The sequence below is a fragment of the Macaca mulatta genome, chromosome 8, assembly GCF_049350105.2.
Source record: "Macaca mulatta isolate MMU2019108-1 chromosome 8, T2T-MMU8v2.0, whole genome shotgun sequence".
NCBI classification, from domain to species: domain Eukaryota; kingdom Metazoa; phylum Chordata; class Mammalia; order Primates; family Cercopithecidae; genus Macaca; species Macaca mulatta.
In genome coordinates, this window is record NC_133413.1 from 151,744,873 (window position 1) to 151,759,975 (window position 15,103).

General features: G+C 61.4%; 1 protein-coding gene across 7 annotated transcripts in view; it reads left to right on the forward strand.

Annotated features, from left to right (window-relative positions):
* Positions 1-15,103, forward strand: part of PTP4A3 (protein tyrosine phosphatase 4A3) — a 44,291-nt gene that overhangs the window by 12,764 nt on the left and 16,424 nt on the right. The window contains exon 1 of one of the 7 annotated variants that reach the window (XM_028852114.2): positions 8,144-8,503. The exons of 5 other annotated variants lie outside the window; for them this stretch is intronic. The gene's annotated coding sequence lies outside the window, so the exon portion shown is untranslated. Of the gene's footprint in view, positions 1-8,143; positions 8,504-10,772; positions 10,872-15,103 lie in introns of those variants that run through there. One more of the 7 variants, XM_015146083.3, reaches the window with a different exon arrangement.

Here is a 15,103-nt window from a genome sequence, read left to right on the forward strand (position 1 = left end):
TTAGGGCCCTGGCCCCCTGGTGAGGGAGCAGCGAGGCAATGGGGACCCAGGTCCCTTGGGCCTTGCATGCCTGGCTCCTTGTCCTGTGGGCCCCATGTAGAAGTGGCCCCCAGTTCTTTCTGGGTGCTTGGCATGTCGTGTCTTCCTTGGGGGCTCCCCAAGCAATTTTGGCTAGACACCCAGCAGACGATCCTTCCTCCAGGCCCTCCAACCTCCGGGTCCCTGAGGTCGGAGTTAGTTTTCCCCAAGACCACCCGAACAGTGACTTTGGGTCCATCCACAGATGCCCTGGTCACTGTGTTGCTGGGAGTGCTTGGGTGAGAAGGAATGGCTGCTGGCGGGTGTTCCTTTCTCCGTCCTCAGCATCCTCATCCCTCACTGGGGATGCTTGTCTCTGCCTTCCTCCCACTCACAGGACAGTCGAATGTGTTCACACACCCACTGAGCCAGCACCTGCTGTGTACGGGGCTCACAGAACCAGGGAGCCGAGATTGGGGCTGTGGCCGGGCTCTTGTCTTGTGCGGGGAGAGAGGCGGACGAGTTTGCCAGTAGGGGGACAGATGACCCCTACCGTGGGTGGGGGACGGAGGACAGGTCTCGGTGGCTAGCAGGAGGAACAGGAGGATGCTGAACCTGAGATCCGAGTGATAAGAAGGGGCCAGCACCGGACAACGTGGGGACAGAGCATGCTCCTGGCCACCGGCACAGCCAGTGCAAGGGGTCGGAGGCAGGACTGTGCTTGGCAAGTTGCAGGAACAGCTGGGAGGCAGGTGAGGCTGCAGCAGATGAGGAGGGGGTAGTGGTAGGAGGTCAGAGGGCAGGGAGCAGGTCGTGTGGGGCCTTTAGGGCGATAAGGACTTTTGGCTTTCCTGAGTGATGTGGGCGCCATTGGAGGCTTTGAGCAGAGGGGGCTATGATCTGACTTAGGTCAAGGACAGTGGTGGGGGCAGCAGTGGGGATACTCAGGATGCCAGTGGGTATCCCAGATTCTTGGTGACCCTCGGTGGCCCCTCTGGGCGGTGGCTTTAGGTATCTGGGCTCAGGTGTCACCGTTTCACTTGTCAGCCACCCATGGCCGCTTTCCTGCCCCGTCTGGGGATTTTGGGGACTTTCCACTTCTTCACCTTGCACTTGGTTCCGTGACGTGCCTGGACTAGGGATTGTGGAGGCCTGTCCATGCCCTGAAGCACTTCTGAGAAGCCGGGGAACAGTTCCCTGGGGTGTCCCCTGGGAAGTCCTGCCCTCCTCTCTCGCTGCCACCCAGAGCCCACCCTTTCCGGAGAGCAGTTCCCTGGGGTGTACCCCTGGGAAGTCCTGCCCTCCTCTCTCGCTGCCACCCAGAGCCCGCCCTTTCCGGAGAGCAGTTCCCTGGGGTGTACCCCTGGGAAGTTCTGCCCTCCTCTCTCCGCTGCCTGCCCTCCTGCCTCTGGCCCTTGCTCAAGCCGCACCCCCGTCTGGATGCGGCTTCTTCCACTCTGCTCTGTTGGATCAATTAGGCCAACTCTGGGGATGTGCGTCCCCAGTGTTTGTGAGTCCCCAGTGTTTGTGATCAAATGGGGCCCAGACTCATTGACATCCTGCGTGAACTACAGTTTTGGTAGAGGTGCAAGTGGATTCTTTGTGGCAGAGAAGATGGCGAGTGGTGACGGCTGTGTTGCCTGCACGCCACCGACAGCCCACCTCTTCTTTCCATCTTAATCCATCTTGCCAGCTCTCAAGGGCTGTAGGCACTTCGCCCTGAATCCTCCTCTGAGCCGGCTTTGCCTCCTGCCGTTCCCACTGAGCGAATTAAATAAGTCTTTGCCCTGTGCCCTGTGTGCAAGGTCATGCAGGTTATGCTTTGAACTTCCAAAAATGCTCAGAAATCTTTCTTGTCCTCTAAGGCCCATCTCTGATGCCACCTTCACCTTCTGGGTTCTCTCTCAGGCCCTTGGGGGGTACCCTTTGCCCTCTCTGTCGGGGATCCTGGAGGGTCCCTCCCCAACTCCCCTGGCCACTGGGACCTCCCTCCCACCCTGACCTGCCCAGCATCCTCCCTCAGCAGCCTGGCACAGCCCGGACAGACCCTGGAAGGTGTGGATTCTGCCTACCTGCCTTGTGTCCCCACGGTCTACATGCTGGCCTGGACTCCCAGGCCTCCCCACCCCCAGTCCCTCTCCTGCCCCCTCCATTCCTTCACACATGCGGACACAAAGCTGGGACTCCCACAAGGGTGCATCTGGTAGGACCTCAACCTCCTGTACGTGATGGGGTCTTGGGAGAACAGAAGTTGTGGGGTGACGGTTAAGGTGTAGCTCTCCCTTCATCCTTGCACAGTCCCCTGGCTCGGTCCCTGAGAATAAAATTCAGACAGACCTGGAAATGACCCAAATGTCTGTCAGCTGAGGAACGGACAAACGAAATGTGGCAGGCCCATATGGTAGAACGAGCTTGTCCAGCCCGCAGCGTGGCCCAGGACGGCTTTGAATGCAGCCCGACACACATTTGTAAACTTTTTTTTTTTTCTTGAGATGGAGTCTCCCTCTGTTGCCCAGGATGGAGTGCAGTGGTGGGATCTTGGCTCACTGCAACCTCCGCCTCCTGGGTTTAAGTGATTCTCCTGCCTCAGCCTCCCGAGTAGATGGGATTACAGGCGCCCACCACCATGCCCTGCTAATTTTTGTATTTTTAGTAGACATGGGGTTTTGCCATGTTGGCCAGGCTGGTTTCAAACTCCTGACCTCAAGTGATCCACCTGCCTCAGCCTCCCAAAGTGCTAAGATTACAGGCGTGAGCCACTGTGCCCGGCCAAATTCATAAACTTACTTAAAACATTATGAGGGTTTTTTTTTTTTTTGGTGATCAGCCATCATTAGTGTTAGTGTATTTTATGTGTGGTCCTAGACAGTTCTCCCAGTGTGGCCCAGGCCCAGGGAAGCCAAAAGATTGCACACTCCTGCAGTAGAATATAAGCAGCCAACAAGTGGAGCGGGCACAGACCCAGGCTGCGCTGTGGCCGAGCCTTTAGAACTCCAGGAGAAGCAAAAGGAACGAGGCACAGAAGGCCACGTGGTGAGGCCATTCATAAAAAATGTCCCAAACAGGCAAGTCCGCAGAGACAGAAAGCAGACTAGTGGTTGCTAGGGGCTGGGGGAGGAGGGCGGAGTGACTGCTGGTGGGAGGGGTGATGGAAATGTTCTGGAATTAGGGGTGTTGATTACACAGCACTGTGAATATATTAAAAACACTGAAGGGTACACTTTAAGATGGTTAAAATGGCTGGGCCTGGTGGCTCACGCCTGTAATCTCAGCACTTTGGGAGCCCAAGGCGGGTGGATCACCTGAGGTCAGGAGTTTGGTACCAGCCTGGCCAATATAGCAAAACCCCATCTCTACTGAAAATACAAAAATTAGCTGGGTGTGATGGTAGGCGTCTGTAATCCCTGCTACTTGGGAGCCTGAGGTAGGAGAGTTGCTTGAACCCGCGGGCGGAGGTTGCAGTGAGCCGAGATCGTACCACAGCACTCCAGCCTGGGTAACAGAGCGAGACTCCGTCTAAAAAAAAAAAAAAAAAACAAAGACTAAAATGGTGGATTTCATGCGTTATGAATTTTATCTCAAAAAATAAATTACGATAGCACCCCCGCCTACACAGGCTCTGTCCTGAGCAGCTCTCAGAAGTCTGTAAAATAGGGTTAAAGTGTCCTTGCCCTGCCCCCGGGTTCCCAGTGCTATGGGGACGTCACCGGCTACTGGAGAACAGAGGGATGCTGGCACCCATCCAGGGCTCAGGGCAGGGCAGGAGCTTGGTGGGTGGTACAGACTAGACTGAGAAGGCCCTTCCCCGGCCTTCACAGAGTGCCTCGCCACTGGGGAATTGAGTGAAGGCACAGACAAGGTTGTGAGGTACCCACGCTGCTGTGCAGCGTCACCACGCCCCAATGTGGATAACCTGTTTTCTTTGCTCATCTGGGTGGACTGGTGGGGCATTTGATTCTGGAGGGTGGGGTTCCAGTCTGCATGGTTCCTTGGGGATTCCCGGCCCCAACATGAAGGCAGTGTGACCTGAGCGTCTCCCAGTCCCCAAGGTGCTGACCCACGGCTGCCTTCCCAAATCCTCCCTGGGCCCTGCTGGGGGAGGCCTGGGAGCTGCCAGCATCTAGCAGGCCCATGTGAATGGCCTGGCTGCAGCACTGCCAGACAGGGCAAAGTTCCTGGCCCGGGGCTGTCTCTGAGTTCTGGAGCTGGCGGGGTAGGGACCAGCTCCTGTGAGCTCCCTCCACCCCCAGATCCACCCTTCAGGTCCAGGGCTATTTGGTGGCAGTTCCTGGTGGGGCAGGGGGATGGGAGGGATGGGAGCCTCCATCCGTGGACCCGGCGCCTCGTCTGCCTGCAGGTCTGGTGATTGTGGCCTGACCTCCTGCCCACCCCTTCTGGGCACCACGGCAATGCCCAGAGCCCCCAAGGGGCTGTGCAGGAGGGCATAAGATGGCACAGGGCTCTGCATAGCCACTAGGCTGGCAGGATGCATTCTGAGCTGAGGTCCTTTGGAAAGCGCCTGTAGGTTTCTGGCTTCTCCCTGGGGTGCTCCTCACCTGCCTGCTGAGTCTTCAGATGCCTGGGAGAGCAGGTCTCCCTTAGGTCTGCTGGTTCTGATGGTTCCCCTCCTTCTCTCCTGGGAGCTGGGCAGGTGCTCAAAGCGGGCAGTGTAGGCTGCTCAGCGTGCCCAGCTCCCAGGTTGCACCATGTGACCCAGGCCCCCTCCTGCCCCGCCTGGGCTGGTGAAGGGCCGTGCCTGGGTGCCCAGCGGTGCCTGCTAATGGGGAGCCCCCTCCCTGGGGCAGTGCCTGCCTGCTACCCACCTGGGCTGGGCATTCAGTCTGGCCTTGGCTGTTGTCATGGCAGCCAATGCCTGCAGCCGGGAGCTAAACTTGCTACCCTCAAGCCACCGTCACCACGGCTGTGATGAACATGGGGACATACAGGCTGGGTCGGGGAGGTGACCAGGCCTGGTTCTGCCCAGGCCCTGCTGCGGATGGTCACCATGGTCACAGCCCACATGGCCCGCCTGCCATCCCCTCATGCCATGGCCTGGGTTGTCTGAAGTTCCATGTCACGGATGAGGCCCCAGGATCACAGAACTGCCCACAGCCACACACATGGGCAGGAGTCGGGAGGCCCCGGCCCTCGGGCTCCCAGCCAGACTAGGGGAATGGGGCTGGCCCAATCTGGTGTTGCCAAGGTGGGGTTCTGTGAGGTGCCATTGTTGCTAGTGCCTGGTTTCAAAAACATTCCAGAAATGCCCTGCTGGCCACCCGCCTGGCTCTGAGGTCCCCACCTCTATGGAGAAACAGGGGCTTTAAGAAGCCCTGCGGGGAAGAAGCCCCATCTGCCCAGGTTCCCCTGAGGGTTGTCAGGTGCCTGCTGGGAACTGTCCTCCAAGTGGTGGTCTTCTTGGGGCGCTTGGTGTCCTCACAGCCCCTGTGGGTAGCTGGCACAGTGCCAGTGTTCCAGGGACTCAGGCGAGGCCTCTTGGAAAGGGTAATGTCCCTCTGATCCCAGGAGAACACCAAGGGCAGGTCCACGAAGGACAGCCTTCCAGTGAACCCATCCCACAGATGAGCACACTGAGGCACAGAGGACAGCCTTCCAGTGAACCCATCCCACAGATGAGCACACAGCAGAGTGAGGTTGAGGGATGAGCCCATCACACAGCTCACAATGGGGAGCCAGGAGGGGAACCAGGTCACACTCCCAAGCTGGCAGCCCTGTGTGAGGACAGTGGCCACGGACTGAGCAATGGCCAGGCCTCCGGGATTGAAAGGAGCTGACCCCTTCCCTGGTCCCCAGAGAACCTACCTGCCTTGGCTTTGAGCTGAGGCTCTACCTGGGGGGTCACCGGCTGAGTCTCGCACCCTCTCTGAGCCTCAGGTTCCCCATTTGTCACATGGGGAAGGCCAACACCCAGGGTAGATGGAGCCCGGGCCAGTGCTGGCAGCACTGGTGGTGTGGGTTTGCCAGGCGTGGGGCGCCTCTGTGTGCATGGGGTGGACCTGTGTGTGCCCTGCGGCCTCCCTGCCACAAATCACCCTCCTCCTGTATGCCAGGGTCACAGAAGCTGAAGACAGTGGCCAAGCCCCGCTTTTTGTGCCCCCCGCTTGATTGTTTCAGGCACCGGGTCTGGTTTGGTTCTTTGTCTACCCAAGTGCCCAGCACAGGGCTTGGCATGTGGTGGTGGCCTCTAAAAGCCAGTGTGTGACTATGAAACTAATCCACTCATAGCACTGCACATGCCTTTTGGGAGGGAGATGGCTCAGAGAGGAAAGGCCATCGCACCCGTTCCCCCAGCAGGATCTAGGAACCATGGGGAGCCTGCGGGCCCCTCCAGCCCCTCCACCGTGTGTCCTGGGGGTAGCCCCATCCCGCTGGGCCTCGGTGGCGCCATGTGCACTGGCTCTGGGGGTGCCAGGCTGCATCTCACCATCGGGCCAGCCCAGAAATAGCTGTGACCTTCCGCAGCCAGCTTGGCAGTGCTGGGGGCCGAGAGGCCTACGTGCGCGCCGGCTGAGTCCCCTCACCGTGCGGGGCTGGCTATTTTGGATGTGGCCTCCCGAGGCCAGGTCAGAGCTCTTTCCCGCGGCTCCTCAGGCCCCTCTGACGTGCATCCACTAGAGCCTTGGCCAGTGGCCCTGGCCAGCTCCATGATCTCAAACCCCCTCCTGCCCCCCTGACCCCACAGGCCCTGGGTAGCACAGAGGAGGGAATCCCAGGGACTGAGCACAGGGTGACCGCGCCTGCTGGGACGGTGACATGGAGTGTAGGGCTTGGCTGTTTTAAGAAAATGCAGAGAAAGTGCCCACCTTGGGTGGGCCCTGAATCCCGTCTCAGCCTCTCAGAGCTCTTGCTGACTGCACAGCCTGAGCCTCAGTTTACTCATCCATAAAAGGGGGTGATGGGCGCCTTCCAGGACTGATCTGAGGACAGACGTGGACGTTGCCTGTGCTGAGGGCACTGTCCAAGGCCACTACACAGAAGGGTTCTTGGGCTTTCTCTGCCTTTCACGGGACTGGACACTGGGTTCAGGGAGGGGTGCTGTGGGGTGTATGGGGGTGGTGCGCTGGGCAGCAGCTGCGGCTGGGCGCCTCCTCTTCTGTGATACAGCAGAGGTGTACATGACTGCTGCCCTGCCCAGGGCGTCTGGGTATGGTGGAAATGGCCCCAAGGTCCAGCCACCCTCCGAGACCACCAGCTTCCTGGACACCCTGCTGACAGGGTCCCACTGTGGAGGAACAGGTCGGCCCAGCTCCCCACTTCCCAAGTGAGCACAGGTGGCTGGGTGGGCATGGGGGATGGGCTCCCCTGCTGGAGGGCAGAACTCCCCTTCCCGTGAGGTGCTGGGTGGGGTGTGATCCTGCTCCTGGGTTTGGGGACAGGCATGCCAGGAACAGCAGGCAGGGGCTGCCTGCCTGCCTAGTGCTGATTGCATGCTCGTGGCCCTCAGGGCCCTGTCCCCTGGATGGTCCAGGGGTCCCAAGGGGGAGCCATGGCCTCTTCTCCATGGAGACGGCCCGTGGGCCCAAGGCCTGGCTCCATCCAGGCAGGCACATGGAATTCAGTCAAACTCTGGATCCTTTCTGCAGAGCAGGCTTAGCTTGAGCCCTCCCACAGCAAGCGCACCCGCTGCCCACCCTGCCCTCTTGGCCTCTGGGACAACTCTGTGGGCACTGCCAGGGGCAGTTCCTGTGTGTTCTCACCTGGTGATGGGTTCATGATTCCCATGCTGTGCGGGTGACTAACAAGGTCTGGGAGCTTGGGAGAGGGGCCCAGAGGCACACAGCATGCAAGGGAGGGTTGTGGAGTTCCCAGGGGGCACTTGGGTGGAGGCTCAGCCAGGCCCAGTGGGCTCAGGGCTGGCCTCATGCCCTTCCCCCACTGCGGACCACTTTGGGGCCTCTGGCTGATGCTGGTGGGTGAGGACCTTCCTGGGCAGCCTCCTCCGGCCAGCAGAAGGGACCATCAGGCCATGCGGACCCTTGGAGAGCTTGGGGGTCGGTTCCTGTCCTGGAGTCAGCTGTGTCTGCTGAGGGTCCACTGGTGTGTGGCACAGGAGGGGTAGGGGCTGTGCCCTGGTGTGCCAGGGAGGCCCTGAGCTCTCCGGGAGGCCAGATCAGGGGCCTCCTCTGGGCCTGCTGGGGGCCTCTGCATTCTTGGCAGGGGCTCAGGGACTGGGGCGGGGAGAGGCTCCCTCTCAGAGGCCATGAGCTCCAAATGAAACTCCATGCCCTCTGGGACACCAAGCCCACTTCTGGGTACTGGCCTTTAGGGGCCTTGGATGTGGGTGGCACAGCACGGGCTAAATGGTGCCCAGGAGGAAGGCAGCAGGACCGTGGGCATGCAGGCCTAATGCCAGGGCCAGGGCAGGCTTCATGCCTGCTTCCTCCCGTCTAGAATCCTGGAGCCGCACAATTTCCGACCCAACACCCTGTACTCCAGTGACTGACTCAACAGAAGCTGCTGCCGGCAGGTGTGTTATAACAGAGCTCTGGGGTGGGAGGCTGGGGGCAGGGAGGGTTAGGGCCGACAACACAGCTCCCACCTGCCCAGGGCCAGGTGCGGCCGCGTGTGCGCGTGAGTGTGTGAGTGGGGCACCTGAGCTGGGTGTGGCCTGGAAACCTGCATGTTACGGAGGCCATGGTTTTGGAAACACTCAGGAGTCCAGCTGCGTCTGTTCCAAGATGGGTCAGGGTTGCTGCAGGGAGGGCAGTGACTGGTCCACAGCTGGTGTGGCTGTGCCATCCTCCTTCCTGTGCCATGCTCCTTCTAGCCTGGACAGAGGCCTTCCAGGCAAGATGAAAGATGGGGTGTGGACAGGAGGACATGGAGGATCCAGGGCTCATGGTGTCCCTGGAGGCTCTGGTGGGCACCGTAGGGCTGGACTGCTGCAGGGCAATGGGGTCCCCATCTTCCCAGCACAGGCAACTGATCTGGTCATCTGCTTCTGGGGCACGTGTGTGTGTGCGTGTGAGCACACATCTCTGTGTATGCAGGTGTGTGTGCTTGCCAGAGCTCCCCACTGGGCAGTTTCTACACTGGGTTCTCAGGCATCCTGGGAGGTGAGGCATGAGCATTGAACTGGGAGTCCTGTCTGAGCCACTGACTTGGCCTGCCATTGTGAAGCTGTCCTGTCCAATCGCTGGACATTAGGCCACTTGTGTACAATGATCCCTGAGGTTTGTATCCTACCCTGGGGAGATCAAAAGGGGCCGAGTGTGACCCTGGGGTCTGGGGGCCCAGCCTGGTGGGTGACTCCAGGTAGACCTGGCTTCTGGGACTGTAGTGGGGGATGGTGGCTGCGGCAGGGGAGGTTCACTCACCGGGAGGCTGGAAGAGGTGGCTTGGTAGGGAGAGAGAAGGGCAGCCAGACAGAGGGCGCGTGGGAGCAGCAGCCTGGTGGCAGGTGTGAGTCTCCGCACTCTGTCTTGAGGAGCAGGAGAGGTTTGGGTGGGCCGCTGAGGACAGTGCGGGCACAGAGCTTGGGAAGAGCCCTAGGCTGGGGTGTAGTGACTGTTGGGCAGTCCCAGACTGGCACAGGTGGATGGGGTGCCTAGGCAGGGGTGGTGAGTTATGGGGCAGCTGTCTGGGTGGCTGGGGGGAGCAGGGATAAGTGTGGACTTCTTAGTGGCCGTTCTCTGCCCCAGGAGGTAGAGTGCTGGAGGCTGGGCTGGGCTGAGAGACGCCCCCTCATCCTTTCCAGGGTGAGGTAGGAGGGCTCCACCCCCTCCTGATCTCACCAGGCCTGGGGCAGCATCCTGATGGGGGAGGGGCAGGTGACCCTGGCCCTGGACTGCAGGAACAGCCCCTCCTCCCCTAGTGAAGTTCCCACTTCCTGCGGAAGGAACTATGTTAGAACTTGTGTGTGGGGGGTGGGGGTTGGGTGTGGGTGGTGGGGGGCCTGGGTGGGGACCACTAAGTCGCCTCCCCTGTCTGCCTGCACTTCCTCCTGGAGGAAATGGGGACAACAGGATGAAGTGAGGGCCTGCTGAGCCCAGGCCTGCCACCTGGGAGGGAAGAGGCCCAGGGGGCTGAGCAGCCGAGGCGGGCTGCAGGGTCCGGGCCCTTCTGTGTGGGCAGGTGGGCGTGCTGGGGATGCAGTGAGGCTCCCTCCAGCGCAGGAAGGAGCAGGCCCTGGGACCCTCTTCCCAGCCTACTGCAGGAAGTGAGGAGACAGGCCGGAGCCACGGGCAGCCCCCAGTCTTTCCCCACCCCAGTTGCAGGGCCTGGGTCTCCGTGCGCCATCCTCCTCCCGCCCCCTCCCGCTGTTACAGGGCCCTAGGGACCGCCCTGTGCCCCGTGGCTCGTCACGGTACCCGCCTCAGCCCTGGGACCCTGCGGCCCCGGTCCCAATTCGAGGCCCCAGCCGAAGCGATCCGGGGTCCTTCGGGGGAGTGGCCAGCCCCGCGCCCCCGCCTCCCACATGACTCCGGGTGGGCCCTTTTGACGTACGCGGTGTGCAGAGGGCGGGGGGCAGGGGGCGGGGCGGGGCGGGGGGGGGTGGTGGGATGCAGGGGGCGGGGCGAGGGGAGATAGGCGGCAGGGGGCGGGGGGGGTGGAGGGGTAAGGGGCGGGGGGGTGGAGGGGTAGGGGGCGTGGCGGGGAGAGGGGTAGGGGGCGTGGCGGGGAGAGGGGTAGGGGGCGGGGAGAGGGGTAGGGGGCGGGAGGGGGGCTAGGGGGCCGCGGGGGGGCAGAGGGTTGGGGAGGGGAGTGGAAGGCGTGGGGAGTGGGGCGGGTAGGGCAGGGGAGGGGGGCGCGGGGGCGGAGAGGGCAGGCGCAGGCGGGGATAAAGCCCGCGGCGCGGCTGAGCTGACTCGGAGCGCGGAGGACCGGCCTGCCGGGTGAGTGTCTGCGCCGGCCTTGGCGGGCCCGGAACGTGGGACAGACCAGGGAGAGCGGCCCGCGAGGGAGGGGGCCCTGCCTTCCGCGCACGCGCGCCGCTGGGCTTGAGCGTGCAGTCGGTCGGGTGGGCGAGGGCGCCGCCCTGGTGGCGAAAGCGCCTCCTCCAGAGCCCCCCTGAATGGCGCCGGGACCCCGCTCTCCCCAGACCACACGTGGCGATGTGCGGAGGCCGGCTCTTTGAGCTGTGTCTCTAGATCGCTGACCTCTGGCCTCGACTCCCAGCTGCACCATCCGGAGGCAGGGGTGGGGGTCCAGCGGGTGGGGGTCAACCTGATTCTTCTGCGGAGGAGAAAGCTCCCGATCCCCTCTGCTCATGGCCTGTCATCACTCTGTGGCCGCATGGTTTGTCCCTTATCACTCTGTCACTAAAGGAGGTCCTGTGAGCGGTCACTCCAGGACGGCAGGGTGGACCAGGGCTGCCTGGGTCACCCCAGTCACACAGGTGCCCTTGGAGGTGCCGTGGGACCGGAACCAGGCTGGCCACGCGGCCCCGTGGTCGGCATGGCCATTAGAGCAGATGCAACTCTTGCCCGCACCAGAGTGTGGGCCAACTTCACCTCTTCATCCTCACAGCAGCCGGCGAGGCTGCTCCACCCCGCTGTGCAGTGCGCGGTCAGCGGGGGTTCAGAGCCGCAGACGCTCCCCATCTAATAAGCAGAGAAGACTCAAGACCTTCTGACCCCGACAGTCATCAGGCTCTGTCAAAAATCAGGTTCCCACCATGTGGCAAACGTCACGATTATTGTTAACAAATGGCAGCTGAGGTGGTCATCAGCTCTTATCTTGGGTTTTAATCATCCCTGTGAGGTCTAAAGTCTCAGTGGCTTTCTGGGTTGGTTGGCCAGTCCCTGGCTGAGTTGGGGATCTGAGAAGCTGGCCTGGGGTGCAGTGGCTGAGTCCAGGCGTGAGTCTCCTGCCATCTGCTCGGCTGCTCTGCAGGCTGCTCGTATGTCGTCAGCCTCCCCTGGGCTCTGAACAGATGAGGCTCTCAGGATTTGCTGGGGTGGAAGAGAAGGAGCCCTGGGCTTAGCACTGGCAAACCTGGTTTCCAGAGGCTCTGCCCCGTCTAGCCGGCCTCTGTGTCAAATGGGGCTCATAAGGCTTGGGTCTCTGGTGGGGGTGACATCACGCATGGGGGCAGGGATGATGGAACATGGGGCATGAAAGGGCTCTGAGATGCCAGTGGGAACAGACTTGACGTGTGCTGGCTCGTGAGGCTCAGTGGAGTCTGATACATTCCCCACCTTGGGAGCCCATACCACCCTCTGGGAGAATCTCACCCTGCCTGAAGGCCACCTCCTCAGAGAGGCCTCCGTGATTGCCCCACCTCTGTCAGCAATCACAGGAGGGACGGGACTCAATGGTTCTGTGGGTCGAATGCCACTTCCTGTTGCCATGATCCTTTGCCTGGTTAGTGTGTGTCCCCGCCCCCACTGACCACCCAACCAGTGCCCTCTGAGGGTAGGTGATGGGGTTTGCTCACTCCTGAGCCCCACCCAGCACCTACCATGGGGCCTGGAGCCCAGAGCGTGTTTGGCAGGTACCTGTATGAATGGAAACATGGTAGGGGAGACCCAGGCACTGAGGGCACCTGCAGGCTTCTTGGAGGAGGAGGGACTCTGGTCTGGTCTTGAGCATGAGGAGGTGTGTCCAGGGACATTCTGGGGAGAGAGAAGAGGGTACCTGGAGGTGTGACTCCTACAATCCCTCCCCCTCCTCACCTGTGAGGGAGGCAAGGGCAGAGGGGCCAGTGGGCCAGGCTGAGAAGCCGGAACTTGGTTTTGTAGGCCATAGGGCGCCATGGAAAGTATGTGAGAAGCAGCAGGGTGGGGACCACCATTGTGTCTCCAGTCCTGTGCCAGGCCTCGCTGTAGGGGGGTGGCTTGCCAGGTGGGTGGGCAGATGACGTGGGCTCTTGACCCGAAGTCTAGTCTGGGCTGGAGGTGGGCTGCACACTTACCAAACCTGAATCAAGCTGCCTTCAAGAGACACGGATGCATGTACCTCCCTTGATACCTGCCCTGGTGAGGAGGCTGGGCTGGCTGATTGGGTGGGGGTGGGGGATGGGAGGGGTGGTAGACTAGAGACCCCAACCAGGTGGGGAGACCAGTGGGCCCCTGGTGCCTCAATGGTAGAAGCAGGGCTGGCCCAGTGGTGGCCCTCTGGGGGCAGATCTGTGCTCTCCCATTTGGTTCTCTGGTTGGGGTCCTGAGCTGCCTGGGGGTGTCAGGGACATTGACAAGGAGAAGGCATAATGACATGGGTGAGAGGCCCTGAGACCTGGGCCCACAGCGAGGTGGGGGTCAGGGAGGCAGCGGCCAGGGGCTCACTGTGGCCTCGGAGGACACCCAGGCCTGAGTGTCCCATTCTTGCCTGGACCCAGACCAAGACCAGAGGAGAAGGGGTGGCATCCTCTCTGGGGTTCGGGGATATAGGGGCCACACAGGCAGCACCAGGCACTGTTCTGAACACTTTTTGTGCCCCCATCCATTTATTTCTGATAACTCTGTGAGGGAGGGACGGTTGCTGTCCCTCTTGACAGGAGGAAGCCGAGGTGCAGGGAGTGGCTGTTACTAGGTAGTGAAGGTTCCCCTGAGGAGGTGGTGTTCCCAGCAGAGCATGACCCAGGCCAGGAGGTGGGGAGGGAGCTTGTGGGGGTGGGCTGGGAGGTGAGGTGGGCAGCCCTGTGGAGGCAGCTTGTGGAGGCCTCTGCTAGGCCGATGGCTGGGGACAATAGGGGGAGTGGAGGCCTGCCAGCCCTGGGACCTGATCTGCCTGCCATGGTAGTGTCTCCGCTATGAGCCAGGCATCCTATTTTCTAACCCTGTTTGTGACAGCCTGGGAACCTGAGGCACAGGTTGGCATGGGGTCTCTTTGAGGAACCAAGTGACTCGGCTCCAGGGAGGAAGTGACCCCCGACTCAGTAGAGATGCCAGCGTCTGACCCCTCCCTGGAAACCCACGATACTGTCATTACCTGGCCCACTCGCCCGGGGAGTCTGGGAGGCCGCTTGGCAGGGCAGGGGGTGGAGGGGTGACTGGGCAACCCCACCTGGGAGAGCAGGAGAAGGTGGGTGGGCTGTGTGCTGGTTCTGTCCATTTCTTTCCTGAATCTTCCAAGCTTAGCCCAGCACCTGGCCCTTGAAGGTGCTCAGTACATATTTGTCAAATTGGATGAATGAACGGATGAATGAATGGATGAATGCCTGGTCTCCAGTCCTCGTTGGTGGGAGTCCTGTGGTCCAGGGTGGGGGTAGGGAAGGCTCAGAGGCACTGCTGAGCTTCAGGAGGGTGCAGAGCAGTGTAGAGAGCAAGACGCCCCTGCAGGGATGGGGAGGTGGGTGGTGGGCCTTGTGCGGGGCAGGTAGCCCAGGATGCAGGCCTTATGTGCCGGAGTGTGGCACCGTGTGGTGTCAACAGGTGGCCTGGCTGGCAGTGGCTGCTGGGATGCTTTCCAAGCACTGACACCCCCATCCTTGCCCCCAGGAAGGGCAGGCGGGGGGCTGGGGTGCTGGGGGAATGACAAGGGCAGGGTGAGGGGAGCTGGGAGGGGGCCTGGCTGTGTCACACCCCCAGGCAGGGAAGATGCTCTACCTGCTCTGCTGCCAGGTGGGCTTCTAGGGTGGCAGAAGGGGTACCTGGAGGGTTTGCAAGGCCACATTTGGGGTCACAATTCCCCTGGCCGTGCCTCAGTTTTCTCTTCTGAGCTGCTGCCAGGGGCCTCGTCTTCCAGCTGTCAGTGTCCACTGTCTCCTCGTCCCCTCAAGACCCCGGTGAGCCAGGGCTTGCCATACCTTTTACAGGTGGGGAACCAGGGCTCAGAGGGGAGAAACAGTCACAGACAGCACTGACCTTGACCCCAGGCCCTGTGAGCCCAGAGCCCAGTCCTGACCGCCGTGGTTTGGTGCCACCTTGTGAGTGGGGTCAGAACTCCTCCCTGTGACTGTCCCCCTCCTCTACGTCCTCCCCCTGCCACCTCTGCTCCCTTGCTCCTTTCCTCTGGCATCCCTGGTTCCATTAGGGGACGGTCCAGGCCCACAGGGGTGAGGCTGGCTGAGCTGAGTCCAGGTGTGGGGGGCTGGGGCTTGGCGCTGGGCTATGGGGGTAGGGTCTGAGTCCTGGATTGGGATTGGTCATTGCAGCAGGCCACAGGGTGGTACTAAGCACCTCCT